Source organism: Pseudophryne corroboree, chromosome 2 (assembly GCF_028390025.1).
Source record: "Pseudophryne corroboree isolate aPseCor3 chromosome 2, aPseCor3.hap2, whole genome shotgun sequence".
Classification (NCBI taxonomy): domain Eukaryota; kingdom Metazoa; phylum Chordata; class Amphibia; order Anura; family Myobatrachidae; genus Pseudophryne; species Pseudophryne corroboree.
This window is the reverse complement of record NC_086445.1, coordinates 106,123,836-106,147,398: the sequence shown is the minus strand read 5'-3', so window position 1 is coordinate 106,147,398 and position 23,563 is coordinate 106,123,836.

The window sequence follows — 23,563 nt, the reverse complement described above, 5'->3', positions numbered from 1 at the left end:
TCTTCGGTGTGGAATTATTTCAACAGAAATGCGGACAACAGGTGTCAAGCCGTGTGTTGCCTTTGTCAAGCTGTAATAAGTAGGGGTAAGGACGTTTACAAACTAGGAACATCCTCCCTTATACATCACCTGGAGCGCATTCATCAGAAGTAATTGACAAGTTCAAAAACTTTGGGTGACAGCGGAAGCAGTCCACTGACAACTAAATCCCTTCTTCCTCTTGTACCCAAGCTCCTGCAAACCACACCACCAACTCCCTCAGTGTCAATTTCCTCCTTAGACAGGAACGCCAATAGTCCTGCAGGCCATGTCACTGGCAAGTCTGATGAGTCCTCTCCTAACTGGGATTCCTCCGATGGATCCTTGAGTGGAACGCCTACTACTGCTGTTGCTGCTGTTGTTGCTGCTGGGAGTCAATCATCATTCCAGAGGGGAAGTCGGAAGACCACTTGTACTACTTCCAGTAAGCAACTGACTGTCCAACAGTCCTTTGCGATGAAGATGAAATATCACAGCAGTCATCCTGTTGCAAAGCAGATAACTCAGGCCTTGACAACTATGTTGGTGTTAGACGTGCATCCGGTATCCACCGTTAGTTCACAGGGACTTAGAGAATTGCTTGAGGTAATGTGCCCCCTGTACCAAATACCATCTAGGTTCCACTTCTCTAGGCAGGCGATACCGAGAATGTACACAGACAAAGTTTCCTCAGTGTCCTAAAAAATGCAGTTCTACCCACTGTCCACTTAACCACGGACATGTGGACAAGTGGAGCAGGGCAGACTAAGGACTATATGACTGTGACAGCCCACTGGGTAGATGTATTGCCTCCCGCAGCAAGAACAGCGGCGGCACCAGTAGTAGCATCTCGCAAACGCCAACTCGTTCCTAGGCAGGCTACGCTTTGTATCACCGCTTTCCATAAGAGGCACACAGCTGACAACCTCTTACGGAAACTGAGGAACATCATCGCAGAATGGCTTACCCCAATTGGACTCTCCTGGGGATTTGTGATATCGGACAATGCCACCAATATTGTGCGTGCAATACATGTGGGCAAATTCCAGCACGTCCCATGTTTTGCACATACAATTAATTTGGTGGTGCAGAATTTTTTGAAAAACGACAGGGGCATGCAGGAGATGCTGTCGGTGGCCCGAAAAATTGCGGGCCACTTTCGACATTCAGCCACCATATGCCGAAGACTGGAGCGCCAGCAAACACTCATGAACATGCCCTGCCATCAGCTGAAACAAGAGGTGGTAATGAGGTGGAATTCAACACTCTATATGCTTCAGAGGATGGAGGCGCAGCAAAAGGCCATTCAAGCCTATACAGCTACCTAAGTTACAGGCAAAGGAGGGGGATTGTGCCTGACTCAAGCGCAGTGGAGAATGATTTCCATGTTGTGCAAGGTTCTCCAACCCTTTGAACTTGCCACACGTGAAGTCAGTTCAGACACTGCCAGCCTAAGTCAGGTCATTCCCCTCATCAGGCTTTTGCAGAAGCAGCTGGAGAGATTGAAGGAGGAGCTAAAACAGAGCGATTCTGCTAGGCACGTGGTACTTGTGGGTGGGGCCCTTCATTCACTTAACCAGGATTCACGGGTGGTCAATCTGTTGAAATCAGAGCACGACATTTTGGCCACCGTGCTCGATCCTAGGTTTAAAGCCTATGTTGTATCTCTCTTTCCGGCAGACACAAGTCTGCAGATGTTCAAAAACCTGCTGGTGAGACAATTGTCAAGTCAAGCGGAACGTGACCCGCCAACAGCTCCTCCTTCATTTTATACCGCCACTGGAGCTGCCAGGAAAAGGATAACATTTCCAAAACCACCCACTGGCAGTGATGCAGGGCAGTCAGGAGCAAGTGCTGACATCTGGTCCGGACTGCAGGACCTGCCAACTATTACTGACATGTCGTCTACTGTCACTGCATATGATTCTGTCGCCATTGAAAGAATGGTGGAGGATTATATGAGTGACAGCATCACTGTAGGCATGTCAGACAGTCCGTACGTATACTGGCAGGAAAAAGAGGAAATTTGGAGGCCCTTGCACAAACTGGCTTTATTTTATCTAAGTTGCCCCCCCCTCCAGTGTGTACTCCAAAAGAGTGTTTAGTGCAGCCGGTCACCTTGTCAGCGATCGGCGTAGGAGGTTACTTCCACAAAATGTGGAGAAGATGATGTTCATCAAAATGAATGATAAATTCCTCCATGGAGACATTTACCAGCAATTGCCTCCAGAAAGTACACAGGGACCTGTGATGGTGGATTCCAGTGGGGACGAATTAATACTCTGTGAGAAGGAGGATGTACACAGTGAAAGGGGTGAGGAATCGGAGGCTGAGGATGAGGTCGACATCTTGCCTCTGTAGAGCCAGTTTGTGCAAGGAGAGATTGATTGCTTCTTTTTTGGTGGGGGCCCATACCAACCAGTCATTTCAGCCACAGTCGTGTGGCAGACCCTGTTGCTGAAATGGAAGACAGAAAGAAATACTGGCGCCGGCTGGACCCTGTTGCTGAAATGATTGGTTTGTTAAAGTGTGCATGTCCTGTTTTTACAACATAAGGGTGGGTGGGAGGGCCCAAGGACAATTCCATCTTGCACCTCTTTTTTTATTTATCTTTGCATCATGTGCTGTTTGGAGACTATTTTTTTAAGTGCCATCCTGTCTGACACTGCAGTGCCACTCCTAGATGGGCCAGGTGTTTGTGCCGCCCATTGGGTCGCTTAGCTTAGTTATCTAGCGACCTCGGTGCAAATTTTAGGACATAAAAGAATATTGTGAGGTGTGAGGTATTCAGAATAGACTGGAAATGAGTGGAAATTATGGTTATTGAGGTTAATAATACTATAGGATCAAAATTACCCCCAAATTCTATGATTTAAGCTGTTTTTGAGGGTTTTTTTGAAAAAAACACCCAAATCCAAAACGCATCCGAATCCGACAAAAATCCGAAAGGGTGGTTTTGCCAAAACGCGTCCGAATCCAAAACACGACCGCGGAACCGAATCCAAAACCAAAACACAAAACACGAAAAATGCCCGCTGCACATCTCCATTTTAAATGATATTAAATGTTTGTTAATTCATTTATGTGCAAGTTTTCCTGATAGAGCGATATAAAGATATTTAAACTAACTAGTAAAGTGTGTGTACAGGTCGAGTATCCCTTATCCAAAATTCTAAATCCCACATTTTTGCTTCCCCTACTGACAAAATGAGATATATATTATATATTATGTGTATATATTGATATATTATGTAGATAATATATAATATAATATATATAGATATGTGTCATTATCTCAGTAGGGGACCCAAAATTGTGGGATATTGAATTTTGGATAAGGGATAATCAACCTGTATTCGTTCATTCATGCACCTGAATTTTCATTAGCACATTAGGTCATTAGTAAAATTATAAATCCTTTATCGCACTTGCCGCCATGACTCCTTTTCACAATACTGCTTTCCCTAATTATTTTAACTTGCAGTAACATTGGCTGATATTAATTTTCTATTTATTTATTGAACACTAATGAAATGCTTCAACACTGCTGCAAATGGAAAATAATACCGCTTTCACATCTCAAGCGCGGGTTGCACACGGGAACTGTACACGGGTGCTTCCCAGGTGCGACCCGCATGTGACCCCTTTCAGACTGGCAATGTGACCTGGCAATATGCCCGGTCGGGTTGCCATCGGGAACGGGGATGGAGGCGCCATTGGCATCATTGGGGGCGGGGGCGGAGCTTGGAGATGAGATCATCTCCATGCCACTTCCTCCATACTGTGAATGGGTCCCGGGTCGCATCGGCCTGGGTAACCGTTCACAGCGTACCTGACCTGACAATAACCCTGCAATAACCCTGCTTTACTCCCGGGTTGAAATCAGTAGCGGCTCTTGCAACGGGCAAGCAGGACTTTTTCCCGGGGCGCCGTTGTCCCCGGGGTGCCACCACGGTGGCAATAGCCGCTACTAACTAGGATGTCGGCGACGGTGGTTAGGGAAAGGTTCTCTCCGCGTAGGGAAATAAGACACGCAGTGAGGTAGCGTCTAGTTTCCCTTCGCGGAGAGGACCCTTCTGTGCGGCACTATGGGAGAGACGTCATAACGTCTCTCCCATAGATCAGAGGAGTGGCGGTGGAGACGGAGTGCAGTGGTCGGGAAGAAGGAACGGGGCTGGTAAGTATTTTTTATTTTTTTACTAGGGGCACAGCTACTGGTGGGCACACTAAGGGGAGCACAACTACTGGGGCCACAACTAATGGGGGCACAGATGCAGGGGCACAACTACTGGGGGCACAGCTGCGGGGGGCACAACAGCTGCAGGGGCACAACTACTGCAGGGGGCACAACTAGTGCAGGGGGCACAACTAATGCAGGGGGCAAAGTTCTACAGGGGCAAAACAACAGGGAACAAAACTGACCACGCCCCTTTCCTATGAAGCCACGCCCCCATTTTTTGTGCCCCTGCGACGTGCACTACACCTGTTTCACCGTCGGGGGCGCCGAAGGAAACTTTCGCCCTGGGCGCCACAAGGTCTAGAACCGGCCCTGGTTGAAATACCGGGTCAGGCAACCTGGGAATTCAGGACTTGCCCCTTTCACACCGCACATCGACTTGCGTCGACCCGGCAATATACCGGGTTATTTGTGTGGTGTGAAAGGGTTATAAGTGGGAAAAGTAAAAAACAGTTTGTTTTTTAAGCACTGTGGGAGATACAGGTTTGCATGTATGCTACATATAGTAGTTGGAAGTCTTCCTTTGGATACAAGTAACTGAAGTGTTTACATGCTGAAGTGTTTACCGGTTACTTGATTCAAAGGCTACATTCAGCCTCTTGATCTGAATCCCAGGAGGAATTTTTTGACAATCAGCAATGTTATATATATAGACCAAAGTCTGTGGATATGTAAGGGATGGGCAGGAAATGCTGGAACGGCTGTAGTGAAATGTTAGAACATCTATCTGATGCCAGACATTTCAGTATCAACATGAGAAATACCCCCTACATTATCCAATAGTTACAATATGGTGTCATCCTCATAGGGAGTACGGTAACTGGCAATTAAAAAATAATTCAGTAAAATAAAAATAAAATATTCTACACGCTCTTAAGCTGGTCATACAATAGGACAATATCGGGTACGAATACACGATTTTGATACCTTGATCGCTGCATCGTGTGCACATCGTGTATTGTTTGGGTACAATTACGATGTGATGCGGGTCCAATGTTGCATCCTCTCATCATACGTGCAGTCCAAATTATTCGTCGTAATCGTGTGCACATTGTACCATGTTTTATGCACATACAATGCAACGTTCGATGGATCGATCAGCGTAATTTGAGAGTATGCTTTTTGTGAGGAATACGATGGATCGAGAGGTGATCCATCATATGGGGCGCACGATGGGTCGTAAGATCGTATGCATATCGTGTGTCAAAAAGAGACCAAATCATGTGTCCAGGACTGCCAGGGAGCTCCCGGGGAGTTCAAGGGAAATCGTGTGACGACTTGCATTGAATGCTGGTGGTCCTAATGTATGGCCAGCATTACTTACATTTGGGCTAACGGCAGTTTACCCCAAAGGCCTTGATGATCATCCAGCTCTGCAGTACTCACTATTAAACTTCTTAAACACTTGCCTGGCATGGTTGCATTATTTGTGACCATGCCAGGCAATGTGTTATCTGATCTGGTCATCAACGATGGGGTCTGAGGAGCCACTGTCGCTTGTTGGCTGCTGCCTGGTACTATGAAGCATTTTTTTTCTTAATTGAGTAACGCCGTGCCACACCTCTAATGGAAGGGCCATGGCATGAAAAGGAGCAGCCACCCAAAAGACACCAAAGAAGGTAGGTGTCTATGGGCTGCAGCCAGAGGGATGTGAGGTTACTGGAAAGACAGAAAGGGGCTGGCTGGAGAGACATAGTAGCATAGTAATTGAGGTTGAATAGAGGCAATATGCCCATTGTGTTCAACCTGTATTCTGTATTAAGTTGAGTTGGTTATAATATACCCGCTGAAGTAATGTTTTATGACTAGTTAACAACTATAAATCATGTTACACCCGGATTATTAACGTCAATATTCTAAATGTTATAACCTTGCATATCCTTTTCTATCCTTTTTTAAATGCATTTACAGAGTCCGCCATTACCACCTTCCCTGGCAAGGAATTCCAAATCCTTATTGCCCTAAATGCATTTACAGAGTCCGCCATTACCACCTTCCCTGGCAAGGAATTCCAAATCCTTATTGCCCTAACAGTGAAGAACCCTTTCCTCCGTTGCATACGGAACTTTCTCTCCTCCAGTCTCAGCGAGTGACCTCGTGTCTTATACAGAGTTCTTTTAATAAATAATTCCTCTGATAATTCTTTATAATGCCCCTTTACATATTTGAAGACATTAATAATGTCTCCTCTTAGACGCCTCTTTTCCAGTGTATACATATACAACCTAGTAAGCCTTTCCTCGTAATCCAGTCCCTCTAGCCCTTTAATCAATTTAGTAGCTCACCTTTGAACCCTTTTCGAGTTCACCGATATCTTTTTTTATACAGTGGTGCCCAAAACTGAAGACAATATTCTATGTGCGGACGTACCAATGATTTGTACAGCGGCAGGATTACATCCTCGTCCCTTGTCTCAATTCCCCGTTTTATGCACGCTAGCACCTTACTTGCCTTCTTTACTGCGCTTTGACATTGTGTACAGTTATTAGCACACATTTACGTCCCTGATCTCCCTCTGCCTTCTTGGGCTAGCGTGTGGCACTGGTAATATTTCGGAGAATATTACCTTAGATGTCCTTTCTTTTAGTTTCTGGCCTAAGTCCCTATAATCTTTCTTAAGGACATCCCACCTACCGCTAACTTTGTCGTTGGTGCCAATGTGCACAAAGACTGCCGGGTCATTCCCAGCCCCTCCCAACAATCTATCTACCCGGTCCGCGATGTGCCGTACCCAAGCACCCGGGAGACAACAGACCATACGGCGATCACGATCCCGGTAGCAGATTGCCCTATCTGCCTTCCTGATGATTGAATCCCCTACCAACCACCATCTGCCTTGGTGCCTCGCTAACTTTCATCCAATCTGAGCCAGAGGGACAACTCCTCCGGTAGCTAGAGGGAACAGTCTCCTCCGGCTCCGACATTTCCTCGCTATCATCCACCGAATCTTCATCCAATCGGGCAAATTTGTTTGGGTTTGATAGTTCAGAGATGTCGTGCCTCCCCCCCTTATTCTTCCTTCTAACAGTGACCCAGCTGGCTACCTGATTATCCTCGTTCCATCTAAACTTTGCTCGAGATTATAAACATCCCTCAGTCGTGTAACGGTCTGTTCTAGATCAGTTACCTGGGCTTCCAGGGCAACCATTCGCACACATCTCGTGCATATGTATTCGCACTGGGTCGGATGCTCCAGGTGTGCATATATCTTGCACGACACAACTCTCAATCACGGCCCCTCCCATTGTTTGAAAACTCAACTCCCTATCACCTTCCGAAGAACAATGCAAAACAATACAAAACTATGCAATACGATATTGACTATGACTTAGCTGTGAAGAGAATCAATATTCACAACACAGCAGAAATAGCCAATTCAATCACATACACAATAAAGTAGATAATCAATACTTATCTGAGAGGACCCTCTCATGCATCACCGATACTATACCACTGTCTCTCCCCTCTCTTCTGTCACACGCCAGTCACTAGGAGGCCGCCATCTTGCTGATGCTGACCTTCAAGCGGTGCAGGACGGGAGCGTGTAGTAAGCGCATGGGAGCTGGCTGGAGAGACAGAAGGAGGATGGAAAGACAGAAGGAAGCTGGAATAACAGAAGTGGGATGGCTGTAGGAGGCAGAACGAGGCTGGAGAGACAGAAGAAAGCAAGAGAGACAGAAGAGGGCTTGTGCACGCTGTGTATACGCCAGCTGTACAGTTGCAGGAAAACAATTTTACATTTTTTTGAGGGGGTGTGGCTATGCCTCCCCAGATTTGGCCACGCTCCCCTAAGTACTCAGGCCTGTGGCTCCTGTCAACATCTGTTATACACCTACAGAATAAAATTTATGCTGGTGGTTGAAATATTAAACACTAAAGGCACATTGTACCGCAGTACCAGAATAAAGCTGCAGAGCAAATACGGCCACAGAACCACCAGGTTATTGAATGGTAACATAGTGGTAATAATGAATTCAATAATGAATCAATATATGGCCAGATGGTTCCAAACATTTCTGAAGCTTTAGCTAATGTAGCTCTAGTTGTTCTGGCATCACTAAGATCTTCCTCGATCAGATTTAGACAGACAGCATAACCATCTCTACTTCCCAATAATCAGATGTGATGATCTGAAAAATGGTAGTGGAAATTGGTAAAACTGTAACACAAACAACAGTAGAATACAATTACAATGTGAAACTAACATAATGCAATGCAAACACAACACATAACAAGACTGGCTGAAATAATAAGATAGGTGTAAACTCTTACCATAGATGCTATGTTGAGGGGAGGATATATATGTTCATCTCTGGTTGTGGGAAGTGAAAATGGGTGCCTCAAGTTTCTTATACCCAGAATGCCCTGAAAAGCGTACGAAGGAAGCTTTTGGGTTTCAAAATGAAGCTGCTCCTGATATAACCACTGGATTAGTCTGATAACATGAATGACTGTGAACCCAGAAATGAGATTGCTATAACTAATATATATACTGAAAGGCATGACATTAGCATTGCATCTGCTATGTACCAGTGTTACTAGTTAATGCCAAAGGTGCAATAAAGGCTGTTACATGTGACTGCCTCAGCCAATAAGAATCAACCTGACTCTAATTGGCTATTGTTGCCACACATGACAGCCAAAGAGAACAGCCGCCATTTCAGCACAGCAAGCCAGAATCAGTCTGCTTATAATTTGCTGCTGCACATCAACTGCTGCAGCAGAGAGCAGCTGTTGAGTGTCCACATCGCAATTGGCACTGTGGACACCCCTGGTGTATGGGGATGATGCAGAATTGGTATTAAAATTGGTGTAAATGTCACCTTAAAAGGCATGCACGCAATAAAGTATTATTTTTGCCTACATGCAGAGTTTGAGTTGTGATCAAAATATGTTCTAGTTGGTAATAGCAGCACATGTGCCCACTTCACCCTAAGTATATGCTGCAGACCCACATGCACCCGTGTTACAAATAATTTCCTTTGCATGCAACATATTATATGCTAGGTACAGTATCCTTGTCTTGCGTACATTAAAAAAGTAATAATAATGCTTAAAAATGTTCTGTGCTGAACAACGAAGAAAGGACCACTCAATGTAAGGAGAGTATTTGCAAACAGCCAATAGCAAATACCTGCCTGTTGTATGATGACTCCTCATCATACATCTGCACCTGCCCTTATCCATCAGCAAGTTATGCGGCTTCCCAGGTAAATCTCCATCTCTTTTCAGGCCTACAGATGATTGCATTTGTGTGAACACCCCCCTTACCTGTACTTGCTCCACATCTACCTTCCCCCTGTCGTGTCCATCCATGAGCAAGCCAATGGAGACAGGTACAAGTGGCTGAATGTCGGATATTCACTCGCACACCGGTGGTCATTCCGAGTTGATCGCTCGCTGCCGTTTTTCGCAGCGATCAAGTGAAAAAACGGCAATTCTGCGCATGCGCATGGTACGCAGCGCGCATGCGCTAAGTACTTTCACACAAAACTTTGCAGTTTTACCCAAGCTCGAACAACGTTTTTCAGTCACTCGAATTATCGTAGTGTGATTGACAGGAAGTGGGTATTTCTGGGCGGCAACTCTGCGTTTTCAGGGAGTGTGCTAAAAAAGGCAGGCATGCCAGGCAAAAACGCAGGAGTGGCTGGAGAAACGGGGGAGTGGCTGGCCGAACGCAGGGCGTGTTTGTGACGTCAAACCAGGAACTAAACAGACTGCAGTCATCGCAAGATAGGAGTAGGTCTGGAGCTACTCAGAAACGGCATGACATTTTTTTTCACGCGCAATTCTGCTAATCTTTCGTTCGCACTTCTGGTAAGCTAAGATACACTCCCAGAGGGCGGTGGCCTAGCGTGTGCACTGCTGCTAAAAGCAGCTAGCGAGCGAACAACTCGGAATGAGGGCCACTGTTCTGGGCGTACACCTATATGTGTGATACATGCTTGTGTGTCTCTTAGGGCAGTTGTATCAAACCTTCTAAAGAAGATAAGGTGGAGGCCTGCGCATGCGTCTCTAGTGTTCAGACCGGCTACGGGACTCGGGAGAGGAGGGGACCTACGCCCGGACACCAGAAAGGTAAGTATATAGAAGAAATAAGTGCAGTGTGTGCGGTGTGGGCCCCCTCTGGACCAAGGGGCCGTGTGCACCGCTCACACTGCACCCATTATAGATACGCCAGTGGGCATATTCCTGAATCCCATCCGTTTCCTAGGGAAGTGGGCAGGATGAAGAGACAATGGGGGTCATTCCAAGTTGACCGCTCGCTAGCAACTTTTTGCAGCGCTGCGATCAGATAGTCGCCACCTATGGGGGAGTGTACTTTAGCTTTGCAAGTGTGCGAACGCTTTTGCAGCCGACGGCACATAAAAGTTTTTTGCATTTTCTGAGTAGCTCTGGACTCACTCAGCCGCTGCGATCACTTCAGTCTTTTTGGTCCTGGAATTGACATCAGACACCCGCCCTGCAAACTCTTGGACACGCCTGCGTTTTTCCAAACACTCCCAGAAAACGGCCAACAAACGCCCTCTTTCTGTCAATCACCTTGCGATCGGCTGTGCGAATGGATTCTTTGTTAAATCCATCACCCAGCACCGATCCTCTTTGTACCCGTACGACGCGCCTGCGCAATGCGGTGCATACGCATGCGCAGTGTTGCCGAGATTTAACCTGATCGCAGTGCTGCAAAACGTTGCTAGCGAGTGATCAACTTGGAATGACCCCCCACTATGGGGATTGGTGGGGGTCCTACATGATGCAAATTGTGTAATTTTAACCCTACCCCTTCCTTGCAGACCTCACAGCATTTTGTTGTGTTGGGGGGTGGGGCCTAAAGACATGGAGAGCCCGATCCTGTCCTCAAAGCTGTCAGCTGCATCTTCTTTCAGGGCTTCTCCCGGAGAGGAAATTAATAAGTGGGAAAGTACGCACTATCCATGAAGATAGTTGCTGCGGTAAGTGTTTTATTATGTCAGGAGAAGAAATAAACTATAATTTTTAGTGCTGTTGACTGACTACAGAGATCAGAGAGATTAGCAATTCAACACTGTCTAAAATAAGAGCACATCTGACAACACAGAATTACTTTTGCTTTCTCTCTTTCCACAGATTTCAGCATGTCATCTGCAGGGCTCTGATGTGTTTCTGTTTTCCTGTGACAGTGGAACTCTACCCCAGAACATTTCCTACCATAACATTTAAGATCGGGTTTAGCAGAATCCGAAATGAAGTTATTATTGGATATAATGTGCGTAGGCATGGATAGACGGGGGATGGGAAATGCCCCCGGCAAAATGGGGGCGTAGTCATGGATAAAGGGGTGTGCCACTCAGAATGCTGTCACAAGGAAGCTACTAACTGCATACAAAGTGGCAGTTGCAGGCTCCGACACGCCCCAGAAATGGTCGTAACATGCCTTATTTTTTATGAAACCCCCACTTACCTCCCAAACACACTCACTAGGGGGGCAATTCAGACCTGATCGCTGGGCAGCAATTTTTGCAGCCCTCCGATCAGATAGTCACTGCCCACTGGGGGATTGTATTTTAGCTGTGCAAGTGTGCGAAAGCATATGTAGCAGAGCTGCACAAACTGATTTTGTGAAGTCTCTGCGCAGCCCAGGACTTACTCAGCCGCTGCGATCACTTCAGGCTGTCCGGGACCGGAGTTGACGTCAGACACCCTCCCTTCCAACGCTTGGACATGCCTGCGTTTTTCCAAACTCCCTGAAAACGGTCAGTTGCCACCCACAAACGCCCTCTTCCTGTCAGTCACCTTGCGATCACCCGTGCAATTGATTTTCTTTGTACCATCCCGTTGCTGTGGTCCGTCGCTCCTGCGCATTGCGGTGCATACGCCTGCGCAGTTCGGACCTGATCATAGGCTGCAAGAAAACGCAGCCTAGCGATCAGGTCTGAATTACGCCCTAGGTGTGATCCCTCTGATACAGGCTTCCCTTCACCATGTGCACGACTTGCACAGAACTTTTGATATACACCCACCACAATCCCATGACACGCCCACAAGTCTGGGTGATCTCATTGTCACCGCCCAGTATATACCTCAAAACGCCCTATGTCACAGCAAGACAGATACGGGCAAGTTGCCTCCGAATCAGAGTAGGATGACATACCTAAAGATACATCTGCAAATGCGCTCTTTGCAAATCGTCCCATTTGCGTGTTAGAATCAGTCCTCATTGCGACTTGTGAATGTCAACAGTTGACATGTTGGCCCATGTTGACATTATAAATGTCGACATCCTGAACATTGATATTTTATTCCATGACCCACAGAAAAGATCTGGGATATATTGGAATAAATATAGCAATATTTGACGTTGCTGCGCACTAGAAAAGTGACCCTAGATACTGCTAAGAGTTTCATGGTTAAGGGGCCTATATAACAGGGTGTTACATGGTTATTGGGGGGATAACTACAAATATTAATTATCACCTGAATGGAACAAGGAGAGACCACAGCAGATATCGCCACAAAATATACCCGGAAAGGGCTCTTCCGGATGCCATCCAGGCAATGGTTCTGCACAAGCCTTGTCACTGCTGACCGCGTATACACACTAGGGATGAGCGGGTTCGGTTCCTCGGAATCCGAACCCGCCCGAACTTCATGTTTTTTTACACGGGGCCGAGCGACTCGGATCTTCTCGCCTTGCTCGGTTAACCCGAGCGCACCCGAACGTCATCATCCCGCTGTCGGATTCTCGCGAGGCTCGGATTCTATCGCGAGACTCGGATTCTATATAAGGAGCCGCGCGTCGCCGCCATTTTCACACGTGCATTGAGATTCATAGGGAGAGGACGTGGCTGGCGTCCTCTCCGTTTATAGAGAAGAGAGTGAGACAGTAGAGAGAGACACAGTAGTAATTTTGGGGAGCATTAGGAGGAGTACTAGTTACTTGCTGAAGTGATAGATAGTGTGACTGTATATTATCTGACTTGTGGGGGAGACACTGACAGGGGGGAGCAGTTAGAGTCTGAGAGCAGGACTCAGGAGTACATATAACGTACAGTGCACACTTTTGCTGCCAGAGTGCCACACTGCCATTGTGACCACACTGACCACCAGTATAATATATATTGTGATTGTCTGCTTAGGAGTACTACTTGCAAGTTGCTGATAGTGTGACCAGTGACCTGACCACCAGTCACCACCAGTTTAATATATATATATATATATATATATATATATATATATATAATTGTATATAATATATATATAATATTGTATACCACCTACCCGTGGTTTTTTTTTTTCTTTCTTCTTTATACATACTACTATAGTAGCTTACTGTAGCAGTCTGCGGTGCTGCTGAGCTGACTGTGTCCAGCAGGTCCGTCATCAGTCATTACATAATGAATATATATACCTGTCCGGCTGTAGTACTAGTGATATTATATATATATATATTGATTTAATCTCATTATCATCCAGTCTATATTAGCAGCAGACACAGTACGGTAGTCCACGGCTGTAGCTACCTCTGTGTCGGCAGTCGCTTGTCCATCCATAATTGTATACCACCTACCCGTGTTTTTTTTTTCTTTCTTCTTTATACATACTACTATAGTAGCTTACTGTAGCAGTCTGCGGTGCTGCTGAGCTGACAGTGTCCAGCAGGTCCGTCATCAGTCATTACATAATAAATATATATACCTGTCCGGCTGCAGTACTAGTGATATTATATATATATATATATATATATTGATTTCATCTCCTTATCATCCAGTCTATATTAGCAGCAGACACAGTACGGTAGACCACGGCTGTAGCTACCTCTGTGTCGGCAGTCGCTCGTCCATCCATAATTGTATACCACCTACCCGTGGTTTTTTTTTTTTCTTTCTTCTTTATACATACTACTATAGTAGCTTACTGTAGCAGTCTGCGGTGCTGCTGAGCTGACAGTGTCCAGCAGGTCCGTCATCAGTCATTACATAATAAATATATCTACCTGTCCGGCTGCAGTACTAGTGTGATATAATATATATTGATTTCATCTCATTATCATCCAGTCTATATTAGCAGCAGACACAGTACGGTAGTCCACGGCTGTAGCTACCTCTGTGTCGGCAGTCGCTCGTCCATCCATAATTGTATACCACCTACCCGTGTTTTTTTTTTCTTTCTTTCTTCTTTATACATACTACTATAGTAGCTTACTGTAGCAGTCTGCGGTGCTGCTGAGCTGACAGTGTCCAGCAGGTCCGTCATCAGTCATTACATAATAAATATATATACCTGTCCGGCTGCAGTACTAGTGATATTATATATATATATATATTGATTTCATCTCATTATCATCCAGTCTATGGCCCTCATTCCGAGTTGTTCGCTCGTTCTTTTTCATCGCATCGCAGTGAAAATCCGCTTAGTACGCATGTGCAATGTTCGCACTGCGACTGCGCCAAGTAACTTTACTATGAAGAAAGTATTTTTACTCACGGCTTTTTCTTCGCTCCGGCGATCGTAATGTGATTGACAGGAAATGGGTGTTACTGGGCGGAAACACGGCGTTTCAGGGGCGTGTGGCTGAAAACGCTACCGTTTCCGGAAAAAACGCAGGAGTGGCCGGGGAAACGGTGGGAGTGCCTGGGCGAACGCTGGGTGTGTTTGTGACGTCAACCAGGAACGACAAGCACTGAACTGATCGCACAGGCAGAGTAAGTCTGGAGCTACTCTGAAACTGCTAAGTAGTTAGTAATCGCAATATTGCGAATACATCGGTCGCAATTTTAAGAAGCTAAGATTCACTCCCAGTAGGCGGCGGCTTAGCGTGTGTAACTCTGCTAAATTCGCCTTGCGACCGATCAACTCGGAATGAGGGCCTATATTAGCAGCAGACACAGTACGGTAGTTCACGGCTGTAGCTACCTCTGTGTCGGCAGTCGCTCGTCCATCCATAATTGTATACCACCTACCCGTGGTTTTTTTTTTCTTTCTTCTTTATACATACTACTATAGTAGCTTACTGTAGCAGTCTGCGGTTCTGCTGAGCTGACAGTGTCCAGCAGGTCCGTCATCAGTCATTACATAATAAATATATCTACCTGTCCGGCTGCAGTACTAGTGTGATATAATATATATTGATTTCATCTCATTATCATCCAGTCTATATTAGAAGCAGACACAGTACGGTAGTCCACGGCTGTAGCTACCTCTGTGTCGGCAGTCGCTCGTCCATCCATAATTGTATACCACCTACCCGTGGTTTTTTTTTTCTTTCTTCTTTATACATACTACTATAGTAGCTTACTGTAGCAGTCTGCGGTGCTGCTGAGCTGACAGTGTCCAGCAGGTCCGTCATCAGTCATTACATAATAAATATATATACCTGTCCGGCTGCAGTACTAGTGATATTATATATATATATATATATATATATATATTGATTTCATCTCATTATCATCCAGTCTATATTAGCAGCAGACACAGTACGGTAGTCCACGGCTGTAGCTACCTCTGTGTCGGCAGTCGCTCGTCCATCCATAAGTATACTAGTATCCATCCATCTCCATTGTTTACCTGAGGTGCCTTTTAGTTGTGCCTATTAAAATATGGAGAACAAAAATGTTGAGGTTCCAAAATTAGGGAAAGATCAAGATCCACTTCCACCTCGTGCTGAAGCTGCTGCCACTAGTCATGGCCGAGACGATGAAATGCCAGCAACGTCGTCTGCCAAGGCCGATGCCCAATGTCATAGTACAGAGCATGTAAAATCCAAAACACCAAATATCAGTAAAAAAAGGACTCCAAAATCTAAAATAAAATTGTCGGAGGAGAAGCGTAAACTTGCCAATATGCCATTTACCACACGGAGTGGCAAGGAACGGCTGAGGCCCTGGCCTATGTTCATGGCTAGTGGTTCAGCTTCACATGAGGATGGAAGCACTCAGCCTCTCGCTAGAAAACTGAAAAGACTCAAGCTGGCAAAAGCACCGCAAAGAACTGTGCGTTCTTCGAAATCCCAAATCCACAAGGAGAGTCCAATTGTGTCGGTTGCGATGCCTGACCTTCCCAACACTGGACGTGAAGAGCATGCGCCTTCCACCATTTGCACGCCCCCTGCAAGTGCTGGAAGGAGCACCCGCAGTCCAGTTCCTGATAGTCAGATTGAAGATGTCAGTGTTGAAGTACACCAGGATGAGGAGGATATGGGTGTTGCTGGCGCTGGGGAGGAAATTGACAAGGAGGATTCTGATGGTGAGGTGGTTTGTTTAAGTCAGGCACCCGGGGAGACACCTGTTGTCCGTGGGAGGAATAGGGCCGTTGACATGCCTGGTGAAAATACCAAAAAAATCAGCTCTTCGGTGTGGAAGTATTTCACCAGAAATGCGGACAACATTTGTCAAGCCGTGTGTTGCCTTTGTCAAGCTGTAATAAGTAGGGGTAAGGACGTTAACCACCTCGGAACATCCTCCCTTATACGTCACCTGCAGCGCATTCATAATAAGTCAGTGACAAGTTCAAAAACTTTGGGCGACAGCGGAAGCAGTCCACTGACCAGTAAATCCCTTCCTCTTGTAACCAAGCTCACGCAAACCACCCCACCAACTCCCTCAGTGTCAATTTCCTCCTTCCCCAGGAATGCCAATAGTCCTGCATGCCATGTCACTGGCAATTCTGACGAGTCCTCTCCTGCCTGGGATTCCTCCGATGCATCCTTGCGTGTAACGCCTACTGCTGCTGGCGCTGCTGTTGTTGCTGCTGGGAGTCGATGGTCATCCCAGAGGGGAAGTCGTAAGCCCACTTTTACTACTTCCACCAAGCAATTGACTGTCCAACAGTCCTTTGCGAGGAAGATGAAATATCACAGCAGTCATCCTGTTGCAAAGCGGATAACTGAGGCCTTGACAACTATGTTGGTGTTAGACGTGCGTCCGGTATCCGCCGTTAGTTCACAGGGAACTAGACAATTTCTTGAGGCAGTGTGCCCCCGTTACCAAATACCATCTAGGTTCCACTTCTCTAGGCAGGCGATACCGAGAATGTACACGGACGTCAGAAAAAGACTCACCAGTGTCCTAAAAAATGCAGTTGTACCCAATGTCCACTTAACCACGGACATGTGGACAAGTGGAGCAGGGCAGGGTCAGGACTATATGACTGTGACAGCCCACTGGGTAGATGTATGGACTCCCGCCGCAAGAACAGCAGCGGCGGCACCAGTAGCAGCATCTCGCAAACGCCAACTCTTTCCTAGGCAGGCTACGCTTTGTATCACCGGTTTCCAGAATACGCACACAGCTGAAAACCTCTTACGGCAACTGAGGAAGATCATCGCGGAATGGCTTACCCCAATTGGACTCTCCTGTGGATTTGTGGCATCGGACAACGCCAGCAATATTGTGTGTGCATTAAATATGGGCAAATTCCAGCACGTCCCATGTTTTGCACATACCTTGAATTTGGTGGTGCAGAATTTTTTAAAAAACGACAGGGGCGTGCAAGAGATGCTGTCGGTGGCCAGAAGAATTGCGGGACACTTTCGGCGTACAGGCACCACGTACAGAAGACTGGAGCACCACCAAAAACGCCTGAACCTGCCCTGCCATCATCTGAAGCAAGAAGTGGTAACGAGGTGGAATTCAACCCTCTATATGCTTCAGAGGTTGGAGGAGCAGCAAAAGGCCATTCAAGCCTATACAATTGAGCACGATATAGGAGGTGGAATGTACCTGTCTCAAGCGCAGTGGAGAATGATTTCAACGTTGTGCAAGGTTCTGCAACCTTTTGAACTTGCCACACGTGAAGTCAGTTCAGACACTGCCAGCCTGAGTCAGGTCATTCCCCTCATCAGGCTTTTGCAGAAGAAGCTGGAGGCATTGAAGGAGGGGCTAAAAGGGAGCGATTCCGCTAGGCATGTGGGACTTGTGGATGGAGCCCTTAATTCGCTTAACAAGGATTCACGGGTGGTCAATCTGTTGAAATCAGAGCACTACATTTTGGCCACCGTGCTCGATCCTAGATTTAAAACCTACCTTGGATCTCTCTTTCCGGCAGACACAAGTCTGCTGGGGTTCAAAGACCTGCTGGTGACAAAATTGTCAAGTCAAGCGGAACGCGACCTGTCAACATCTCCTCCTTCACATTCTCCCGCAACTGGGGGTGCGAGGAAAAGGCTCAGAATTCCGAGCCCACCCGCTGGCGGTGATGCAGGGCAGTCTGGAGCGACTGCTGATGCTGACATCTGGTCCGGACTGAAGGACCTGACAACGATTACGGACATGTCGTCTACTGTCACTGCATATGATTTTCTCACCATTGAAAGAATGGTGGAGGATTATATGAGTGACCGCATCCAAGTAGGCACGTCAGACAGTCCGTACTTATACTGGCAGGAAAAAGAGGCAATTTGGAGGCTCTTGCACAAACTGGCTTTATTCTACCTAAGTTGCCCTCCCACAAGTGTGTACTCCGAAAGAGTGTTTAGTGCCGCCGCTCACCTTGTCAGCAATCTGCGTACGAGGTTACTTCCAGAAAATGTGGAGAAGATGATGTTCATTAAAATGAATTATAATCAATTCCTCCGTGGAGACATTGACCAGCAGCAATTGCCTCCACAAAGTACACAGGGAGCTGAGATGGTGGATTCCAGTGGGGACGAATTGATAATCTGTGAGGAGCGGGATGTACACGGTGATATATCGGAGGATGATGATGAGGTGGACATCTTGCCTCTGTAGAGCCAGTTTGTGCAAGGAGAGATTAATTGCTTCTTTTTCGGTGGGGGTCCAAACCAACCCGTCATTTCAGTCACAGTCGTGTGGCAGACCATGTCACTGAAATGATGGGTTGGTTAAAGTGTGCATGTCCTGTTTATACAACATAAGGGTGGGTGGGAGGGCCCAAGGACAATTCCATCTTGCACCTCTTTTTTCTTTCATTTTTATTTGCGTCATGTGCTGTTTGGGGAGTGTTTTTTGGAAGGGCCATCCTGCGTGACACTGCAGTGCCACTCCTAGATGGGCCAGGTGTTTGTGTCGGCCACTAGGGTCGCTTAGCTTACTCACACAGCTACCTCATTGCGCCTCTTTTTTTCTTCTTTGCATCATGTGCTGTTTGGGGAGTGTTTTTTGGAAGGGCCATCCTGCGTGACACTGCAGTGCCACTCCTAGATGGGCCAGGTGTTTGTGTCGGCCACTAGGGTCGCTTAGCTTACTCACACAGCTACCTCATTGCGCCTCTTTTTTTCTTCTTTGCGTCATGTGCTGTTTGGGGAGTGTTTTTTGGAAGGGCCATCCTGCGTGACACTGCAGTGCCACTCCTAGATGGGCCAGGTGTTTGTGTCGGCCACTAGGGTCGCTTAGCTTAGTCATCCAGCGACCTCGGTGCAAATTTTAGGACTAAAAATAATATTGTGAGGTGTGAGGTATTCAGAATAGACTGAAAATGAGTGGAAATTATGGTTTTTGAGGTTAATAATACTTTGGGATCAAAATGACACCCAAATTCTATGATTTAAGCTGTTTTTTAGGGTTTTTTGAAAAAAACACCCGAATCCAAAACACACCCGAATCCGACAAAAAAAATTCGGTGAGGTTTTGCCAAAACGCGGTCGAACCCAAAACACGGCCGCGGAACCGAACCCAAAACCAAAACACAAAACCCGAAAAATTTCAAGTGCACATCCCTAATACACACTTGTGGATGCGGGTTACTAGTACAGAAGTGAAGTGACCGCTAATGCAATCTCTTCACTTCTAACATCTCACAGGGATGGGCTCCTGTCAGAACCCCTGCCACTGGATGTGATTGATGATACATTCGGCCAGCACATTATTCCTTATTGCTGCAAATAGCGGCAATAAATGACAATTATCAGGTCTGAAGCCCGATTATTGCTACATATGTCCCTAAATGTGACAGATTTACCTCCTCTAGGGAGCTGGTGATACCACTTCTGAACAGAGAGGGAGAGATAACCGTTCCAGGCTCCAAGTCCCTTATAATAAAAATACAGTCAACTTTTAAGCTTTCTAAATGTTATCTCTAGAGTTACATAGAGGGACACTGGAGAAGTTGCTGGGTCTATATTAAGAATTGATGACAGCAACAGGTGTCTGTATACTAATGGGTTCTATGACTGGTCTGTTTTCAGGTGGGAAGAAAAGAAAACAGACTTCTCACAGATGCTGCTTGAGCTACACGTACTAAAGACCCTTTCATGCAGGAACTATTTCATTTATAGATTCCTTACAGGTCTGATATAGATCCAAAGTACCAGGTACCTTCCAGGGGGACTTCTTGGGCCTGATTCTATGTTGCACGCAATGCCGATATCCATGCAAATGGTCTTTCAACTGCACATGCGTCTAATTAGTTAAAAAGTCGTATAGTACATGCATCCCATGGTGTACAGTATATGCACAGACGGATTCAGTATGATATCCTGGCTGGCGGGATGCCAGCAGTCAGAATACCGACGCCGGCATCCCGATAGTGTAAATCCCGACTGAGAGGAGGCAATACTGTTCCCCCCTCTCCCCTAATCCTAATCACCCCTTTCCACAGCCTCACCCAAACCTCCCCATCGGTGGTGCCTAGCCTTCATCCCCCCACCCCTCAGCCTATCTCTAACCCCTCCCAACCTAACCCCCCCATTCCTGGTGGCGCCTAAACCAAACCCCCCATCCCTAACCCGCCCGCTATACTTCTGGTTGGGATTCCGCTGTCGGTCTCCTGACTCTGCCTGGATTCCAGAGTCAACATTCTGACTGTTGTCGGGATTCCGGCATCGAACCCTGACAGCCTGTATCTTAACTGCGTCTCAAGCAGAAGAGTGGTTGAGACAAGCTGGCTCAGAAATGTATTGTGTGTTCCTGGGCGCTGACTGGGAGACGGCTATTCAGACGCACAAAGATGATCCATCTTATGGGTGAGTTATGGGAGTGTCGCAGGGCTGTGGCAGAACTGGTTGCAGACACAGATGCTTAACCTTTTACATTGGAGTAATTGTGGACAGAGAAGGAGACTCTTTGGGTTGGGGCACGCTTAGTTCAGTTAAATAATTAAAACATTTTATAATATACGTTGAAATAGTTCACAGAACGTCACTTTCTCAAAACATATGACAGAGACATGCAATTAGTACTGTGTACAACAACTATACGTTCAGCAAAAAAACAAACAACAAAGAGACTTATGTATACATATACTTTGTAATTACACTTGGTAAATTCACAGAATTATCGATACAACTTGTACCAGTAATACAATAACAGTTAGTAAAGCTCAAAATTTAATTTAGGGAAAATAATAGTAATAAATAAATACATTATATATATATATATATATATATATATACACACACAGTTGTGCTCATAAGTTTACATACCCTAGCAGAATTTGTGATTTTCTGGCCATTTGTCAAAGAATATGAATGATAACTCACAAACTTTTCTTTCACTCATGGTGGTTAGTGGTTGGGTGAAGCCATTTATTGTCAAACAACTGTGTTTACTCTTTTTAAATAATAATGAACACAGAAACTACCCAAATGACCCTGATCAAAAGTTTACATACCCTGGAGATTTTGACCTGATAACATGCACACAAGTTGACACAAACGGGTTTGAATGGCTACTAAAGGTAACCATCCTCACCTGTGATCTGTTTGCTTGTAATCAGTGTGTGTGTATAAAAGGTCAGTGAGTTTCTGGACTCCTGAAAGACCCTTGCATCTTTCATCCAGTGCTTCACTGATGTGTTTGGATTCTGAGTCATGGGGAAAGCAAAAGAATTGTCAAAGGATCTGCGGGAAAAGGTAATTGAACTGTATAAAACAGGAAAGGGATATAAAAACATGTCCAAGCAATTGAGAATGCCAATCAGCAGTGTTCAAACTCTAATTATGAAGTGGAAAATGAGGGATTCTGTGGAAACCAAATCACGGTCAGGTAGACCAACAAAAATGTCAGCAACAACTGCCAGAAAAATTGTTTGGGATGCAAAGAAAAATCCACAAATAACTTCAGCTGAAATACAGGACTCTCTGAAAAAAAAGTGGTGTGGTTGTTTCAAGATGCACAATAAGGAGGCATTTGAAGAAAAATGGGCTGCATGGTCGAGTCGCCAGAAGAAAGCCATTACTATGCAAATGCCACAAAGCATCCCGCTTACAATACTCCAAACAGCACAGAGACCAGCCTCAAAACTTCTGGAACAAAGTCATATGGAGTGATGAGACCAAAATTGAACTTTTTGGCCACAACCATAAACTTACATTTGGAGAGGAGTCAACAAGACCTATGATGAAAGGTACACCATTCCTACTGTGAAACATGGAGGTGGATCGCTGATGTTTTGGGGATGTGTGAGCTACAAAGGCACTGGAAACTTGGTCAAAATTCATGGCAAGATAAATGCAGCATGTTATCAGAAAATACTGGAGGAAAATTTGCACTCATCAGCCCGGAAGCTGCGCATGGGACGTACTTGGACGTTCCAACATGACAATGATCCAAAACACAAGGCCAAGTCAACCTGTCATTGGCTATAGCAGAATAAAGTGAAGGTTCTGGAGTGGCCATCTCAGTCTCCTGACCTCAATATCATTGAGCCACTCTGGGGAGATCTCAAACGTGCAGTTCATGCAAGACAGCCCAAGAATTTACAGGAACTGGAGGCTTTTTGCCAAGAAGAATGGGCAGCTTTACCATCTGAGAAAATAAAAAGCCTCATCCACAACTACCACAAAAGACTTCAAGCTGTCATTGATGTTAAAGGGGGCAATACACGGTATTAAGAACTGGGGTATGTAAACTTTTGATCAGGGTCATTTGGGTAGTTTCTGTTGTCATTATGATTTAAAAAGAGTAAACACAGTTGTTTGACAATAAATGGCTTCACCCAACCACTAACCATGAGTGAAAGAACAGTCTGTGAGTTCTCATTCATATCCTCTGACAAATGGCCAGAAAATCACTAATTCTGCTAGGGTATGTAAACTTATGAGCACAACTGTATATATATATAGTGTATGTATCAGCCAGTGATGTTAGTGATGAGCAAGAGTGGGCGATAAATATGTCCTGTCAATCACTTATTGTCCAAGGCTGTTTTTTATTGTGAAAGGTTACCAAAAGAGATTGATATTGCAAAACCTATTAGCTTTTCTAATATGCACAAGACATTATTGGTGCTTACGTGTTTAGGCAAAATATCTAATTTGGGCCTATTTCTTATAGACACTGCATGTATTTTACCTTCCAAAAGTAATTCATATATTAAGATACACAATAATCATGAGTCAATGTTCAACATGCTGTCATGAGTCAATCGCAAATG